We start from the raw sequence: 6916 nt of genomic DNA on the forward strand, positions 1-6916 counted from the left end.
GGGTGAGGCCAGGCTAATCCAACAGAAGCTGGCTATGAACAGAAAGTCCAAGAATCCAATAGTTGTTCAGTCCATGAGGCTGGACGTCTTAGCAGGTCTTCAGTATATTCTGGCATCTCAAGGAAGTAGGCTCTAATAATGCCAGTAAAGGAGTGGAGTCATACAGGCAAAGGGCAGTTTCCTTCTTCCTTATAGGTTTCCAACAGAAACCTATTAGAAGTGGGTTTTCCCAGCTCAAATGATCTGAATTAAATGATCTTCCTTATATTCCTACTTCAAGTCCCAGGTTAAAGGTGTGTCTTCACAGGTCAAGATCCTTACCTCAAGAATCTGGATTTAAAGTGGATCTTCCTACTTTGAATGAAGGAAAAATCTCTCACAGGTGTGTCCTCCACTTTTAGGTTTTAGTAAACTCCAGATGTAGTCAAGTCGAACCGAGAATAGCCACCACAGCAAGCAAGCTTTTCTCTGAGAGGAGAGCAGTAGGAGATTCTAAACAGTTTTTTTCAGTTGAAGTTGTGTCTGTCGCATTGGTAGAAGATGGTGTCATCAGCTGGCATCTGTAAACACTGGAAACAATACCTTTAGTAAGAATACAAATAGAAATCATTTTACTAGCTTAGTTTCAAAAATTAGTGTCAACTAACTGTTCAGTTACTTGGCAGGCTGGGAAAAGTCAATGTAGATGAAGTGATAAGTTCTGGAGGGCAGGTGACAAAGGCATTGTGATTCCTCCTGTTTATGCTGGGACCTGAGTTTTTGGTAAATCGTGAGATTAAGGAAAGAAATAATTCCACATGCCAATAGTTGTTCAATCATTTGAAAAGATTTGTACAGCAAAGAGTAAGACCCAATGATTCTGGCCTCAACCTGGCACACAGGTGTACTAAATTTCTGCTGTGATTTGATTTTTGGGATTTTTAAAAGCATTTTCTTTGATATTGTTAACTATTCATATTCATTAGAATCCCTGGAAGCCTAATGTATTTATTGGGGGAAATTATGCTTCTTGCAAACAAAATTATATACTTCTCTTTAGCATTGTACCTTAACAATGCAAGTGACTTAGTGGCTTTCATTATGCTTAAATTAATATATAAAGAGATGTATTAGATTTTTTGATATTCGATTGTATTTATACTCCTTATATACTTTACCTAAAATGAAAGGTAACCAATGGTAATGAACATAGAAACAGAATAAACATTAGTTTGAAATAGTCATGTGTACTGGGGTCATGCAATATTATTCTGTGTGCAAATACAATTCTGTATTAAGCTTTCACACAACTGAACTATAAGCCTTTCACTTCTATAGGAGAAAATGCATGGGCATTTAGTGAGACGCATCCACAGTGTTCTGCATGTTCTTTAATTCAGGACTCATTTTCTTTTCTTTTCTTTTCTCTTAAAGATTTAAAAATTTTTATTTACAATCCATCCATTACCCCACCCCTAACCCCCTCTCCCACAGTTGCTTATCCCATTCCCCCAGGCCCCCCATTCCTGAGACGATGCTCCTTCCTACTAGGCCTCCCCGCTTCTGGGGCATCAAGATGAGGCAGTCCTCTGCTATATACGTGTGGGGTGCCTTGGGATAGCTCATGAATGCTGCCTGGTTGGTGGCTCAGTGTCTGGGAACTCCCAGGGGTCCATGTTATTTGGGACTGCTGGTCTTCCTATAGTGTTGCCCTCCTCTTTTGCTTCTTCCATCCTTCCCCTAATTCAACCATAGGGGTCCCTGACCATCGAGGTCCAATGCTTGGGTGTAACTATCTGCATCTGTCTCAGTCAGTTGCTGGTTGGGTTCTCAGAGGACAGCCACGCTAGGCTCCTGTCTGTAAAGCACTTCATAACATTAGCAATAGTGTCAGGCCTTGGTGTCTCCCCATGGATCCCCCGTTGGGCTGGTCACTGGACCACCTTTCCCTCAGTCTCTTCTCCATTTTTGTCCCTGCAGTTCTTTTAAACAGGAACACTTCTGAGTCAGAAATTTCCACTGTCTCTCCTCTTGAGGCTGTGTCTTTCTACTGGAGGTGGACTCTTTGAGTTTCCTTTCTCCACTGTTGGTTACTTCACCTAAGGTCACTCCGATTGAGTCCTGAAAGTCTCTCACCTCCCAGGTCTCTGGTACTTTCTAGAGGGTCCTCCTACTCCCACCTTCTGAGGCTGCATATTTCCATTCATTCTGTTGGCCTCTGAGTTTCTCTCCTTCCCCCTCCCTTACCAGATCCTGTTTTCCTTTTCCCCTTCCCTTTCCCCTCCCCTCTCCTGCCCAAATCACCATTGCTCTGCCTCTCATGATTATTTTCTTCCCCCTACTAAGTGAGATTGAAACATCCTTACTTGACCTTTCTGCTTGTTAAACTTCTTAAGTTTCTGTTGGCTGTATCCTACTTTATGGCTAATACCCACATATAAGAGTACATACCATGTATGTCCTTTTGGGTCTGGGTTACCTCACTTAGCATGATATTTTCTAGTTCCATCCATTTGCCAGCAAAATTCATGATGTCCTTGTTTTTAACAGTTGAAGAATATTCCATTGTGTAGCACATTTTCTGTATCCATTCCTCTGTTGAGGGACATGTGGGTTCTTTCCAGCTTCTGGCAATTATAGATAAGGCTGCATCATGGAGCATGTGTTCTTCTGGTATGCTGGGGCATCTTTTAGGTATATGCCCAAGAATAGCACAGTTGGGTACTCAGGTAGGTAGGTCTATTTCCAACTTTCTGAGGAACTGCCAGGTTGATTTCCAGAGTGGTTGTACCAGTCTGCCATCCCACCAGCAGTGGAGGAGTGTTCCTCTTTTCCCCATCCTCACCAGCATATACTGACTGAGTTTTTAATCTTAGCCACTCTGATTGGTATACAGTGGAATCTCAGGGTTGTTTTGATTTGCATTTCCCTGATGACTAAGGACTTTGAACATTTCTTTAGGTGCTTCTTGGCCATTTGAGATTCCTCTGTTGTGAACTCTCTTTTTATCTCTGTACCCCATTTTTAAATTGGATTATTATTTTTTTTGGAGGTTAGCTTTTGAGTTCTTCATATATTTTGAATATTAGCCCTCTATCAAATGAGGGGCTAGTGAAGATTTTTTTTCCTATTCTGTGGACTGTTGACTATGTCTTTTGCCTTAAGAGGCTTTTTAGTTTCATGAAGTTCCTTTTATCAGTTGTTGATCTTAGAGCCTGAGCCACCGAAGTTCTGTTTAGGAAACTTAATAAGTTCAAGGCTCTTTCCCACTTTCTCCTCTATTTGATTCAGTGTATCTAGTTTTATGTTGAGGTCCTTGATCCACTTGGACTTGAGCTTTGTGCAAGGTGAAAAATATGGATCTATTCTCATTTTTCTATATTCCGACCACCAGTTAGACCAGCACTATTTATTGAGGATGTGTTTTTCTTTCCCATTATATGCCTTGGCTTCTTTGTCAAAGGTCAAGTATCCATAAGTTTGTGGGTTTATTTCTGGGTCTTCAATTGTATTTCATTGATCAACCTGTCTGTCTCTGTACCAGTATCATGTGGTTTTTATAGTTATCGCTCTGTAGTACAGCTTGAGATCAGAGGGTGGTGATTTCCCCAGAAGTTCTTTTGTTAAGTATTGTTTTTGCCTGGGTTTTTTGTTTTACCATATGAAATTGAGAAATGTTCTTTCCATGTCTATGAAGAACTGTGTTGGAATNTTGATGGAGATTGCATTGAATCTGTAGATCGCTTTTGGTAGGATAGCCATTTTACCCTGTTAATCTTACCAATCCTTGAGCATGGGAGGTCTTTCCATTTTCTGATATCTTCTTCGATTTCTGTTTTTAGGGATTTGAGGTTCTTGTCATATAGATCTTTTACTTTTTTGGTAAGAGTTACACCAAGATATTTTATACTATTTGTGACTATTGTGAAGGGTATTGTTTTTCTAATTTCTTTCTCATCTTGTTTATCATTTGTATGAAGGAAGGATAACTGATTTGTTTGAGTTAATTTTATATTGAGTCATTTTAGTGAAGTCGTTCATCAGCTGAAAGAGTTCTCTGGTAGATTTTTTTTGTTTGTTTTGTTTTTTGGGGTTGCTTATGTACACTATCCTATCATCCACAAATAGTGATACTTTGACTTCTTTTTGATTTGCATCCCCTTGATCTCCTTTTGTTGTCTTACTGCTCGAGCTAGATCTTCCAGTACTATACTGAATAGATATGGAGAGAGTGGGCAGCTTTGTCTTGTTCCCAATTTAAGTGGGATTGCTTCAAGTATCTCTCTATATAATTTGATATTGGCTGATGGTTTGCTGTATATTGCTTTTATTATGTTTAGCTAAGGGTCTTGAATTCCTGATCACTCCAATACTATTAATATGTAGGGATGCTGTTTTTTGTCAAATGCTTTTTCATAACTAATGAGATGATTATGTGATTTTTCTCTTTGAGTTTGTTCATATAGTGGATTACGTTAATGGATTTTTGTATTTTGAACCAACCTTGATCGTGGTAAATGATACTTTTGATGTGTTCTTGGATTTGGTTTGCGAGAACTTTATTGAGTATTTTTGCATCAATATTCATAAGCTAAATTGGTCTGAAATTCTCTTTCTTTGTTGGGTCTTTGTGTGGTTTAGGTATCACAGTAACTGTGGCTTCATAGGATGAATTAGGCAGTGTTCCTTCTGTTTCTATTTTATGGAATAGTTTGAGGACTGTGGTATTAGCTCTTCTTTGGTAGAATTCTGCATTAAAGTTGTCTGACCCTGGGATTTTTTTTTTTTTTTTTTTTTTTTTTGGTTAAGAGGTTTTTGATGACTATTTCTATTTCTATAAGAGTTATGGGGCTAATTAGATAGTTTACCTGCTCTTGTTTAAACTTAGATACCTGGCATCTGTCTAAAGAACTGTCCATTTCATCCAGATTTTCCAGTTTTGTTGAGTATAGGCTCTTGAAGTAGGATCTGATGATTTTTTTTTTTTTGATTTCCTCAGTTTCTGTTGTTTTGTCTCCCTTTTCATTTCTGATTTTGTTAATTTGCATACAGTCTGTGTCCTTTAGCTAGTTTGGGTAAGGGTTTATCTATCTTGTTGATTTTCTCAAAGCACCAGCTTTTGGTTTGATTGGTTCTTTGTATCGTTCTCTCTGTGTCCAATTTGTTGATTTCTACCCTGAGTTTGATTATTTCCTGCTGTCTACTCCTCTGGGGTGTGCTTGCTTCTTTTTGTTCTAGAGCTTTCAGTTATCCTATTAAGTTGCTTGTGTAGGATCTCTCCAGTTTCTTTATGAGGGCACTTAATGCTATGAGTTTCCCTCTTAGCACTGCTTTCATTGTGTCCCATAAGTTTGGGTATGCTGTGTCTTATTTTCCATTGAATTCTAGACAGTCTTTAGTTTCTTTCTTTATTTCTTCCCTTTCCAAGTTATCATTGAGTAGAGAGTTGTTCAGTTTACATGGGTATGTGGGTTTTCTGCTGTTTTGGTTGTTATTGAAGATTAACCAGCCTTAGTCTGTGGTGATCTGATAGGATGCATAGGATTATTTCAATCTTCTTGTATCTTTTGAGGCTTGTTTTGTGGCCTATTTTATGGTTAGTTTTGGAGAAGGTATAGAGAGGTACTGAGAAGGTATATTCTTTTGTTTTAGGGTGAAATATTCATTGTTAAATCCATTCGGTTCATGATTTCTTTTTTCTTTTTTTCTTTTCTTTTTCTTTTTTTTTTTTTTTTGCCTTTAGAAAATGGCTTTTGTCTTTTGTTGTTGTTGTTTTGAGAAAAATACTTGTTTCTTTTTCTTTTTAATTGGATATCTACTTACATTTCAAATGTTGTCCCCTTTCCTGGTTTCCCCTCTGCAACACTCCTATCCCCCCCCTTTACTATGCTTCTATGAGGGTGCTCCCCCACCTACTAACCCACTCCTGCCTCATTGCCCTAGCCATTCCTCTACACTGGGGCATCAAGCCTTCACATGACCAAGGGCCTCCCCTCCCATTGATGCCCCTTTAGCTCCTTCAGTCCTTCCTCTAACTCCTCTAATGGGGTCACTGTGCTCATTTTGATGGTTGGCTGTGAGCATCTGCATCTGTATTGGTCAGGATCTGGCAGAGCCTCTCAGGAGACAGCTGTATCAGGCTCTTGTTAGCAAGTACTTCATGGCATCAGCAACAGAGTCTGGGTTTGATGTCTGCATGTGGGATGGATCCCCAGGTGGGGCAATCTCTGGATGGCCTTTCCTTCTGTCTCTGCTCACTCTCTTTGTTCCTGTATTTCCTTTAGAGCAATTCTAGTTAAAATTTTGGACATGGGTAGGTGACCCCATCCCACAACTGGAGGGCCATGCCTAACTTCTTGATATGTTCTTGAAAGGTTCTCCCTCCCCTTTGTGGGGTATTTCAACTAATGTCATCCCTGTGAGTCCTGGGAGGCTCTTGCTTTCCTGGCATCTGGGACTTTCTGGTTGCTACACACAATTCCCCCTACCCCCAATCCCCCATTGCTACACACCTCTGTTCAATTTCCTGACCCTTTGTACATCTTCTTCATCTCCTCCCATACCTGATTCTTCCCATTTTTTCCCTCCTGCTCTTCTGTTCCTCCTGAGTCCCTCCCACCCTCTACTTCTTTGATTATTTTGTACCCCTTCTAAGTAGGACAGAAGCCACTCTTTGGTCTTCCTTGCTCTTTAGCTTCATGTGGTCCATGAGTTGTATCGTTGGTATTCCACACTCTTTGCCTAATATCTACTTGTATTAGTCAGGATTCTCTGAAGTCACAGAACTTACGGATAGTCTCTATATAGTAAAGGAATTTATTGATGACTTACAGTCTGCAGTCCAATTCCCAACAATGGTTCAGTAGTAGCTGTGAATGGAAGTCCAAGGATCTAGCAGTTGCTGAGTCCCACACAGCAAGCAGGCAGAAGAGCGAGA

The 6916-nt window shown here is 39.8% G+C and overlaps 1 protein-coding gene across 2 annotated transcripts in view; it reads left to right on the forward strand.

Moving 5' to 3' along the window:
* Positions 1-508: 508 nt before the first annotated feature.
* Positions 509-6916, forward strand: part of Ankrd26 (ankyrin repeat domain 26) — a 47389-nt gene continuing 40981 nt past the window's right edge. For both annotated transcript variants that reach the window (XM_021214935.2, XM_021214936.1), the window contains exon 1: positions 509-556. The gene's annotated coding sequence lies outside the window, so the exon portion shown is untranslated. The remainder of the gene's footprint in view (positions 557-6916) is intronic.

Source organism: Mus pahari, chromosome 15 (assembly GCF_900095145.1).
Source record: "Mus pahari chromosome 15, PAHARI_EIJ_v1.1, whole genome shotgun sequence".
In the NCBI taxonomy this organism is placed as follows: Eukaryota; Metazoa; Chordata; class Mammalia; order Rodentia; family Muridae; genus Mus; species Mus pahari.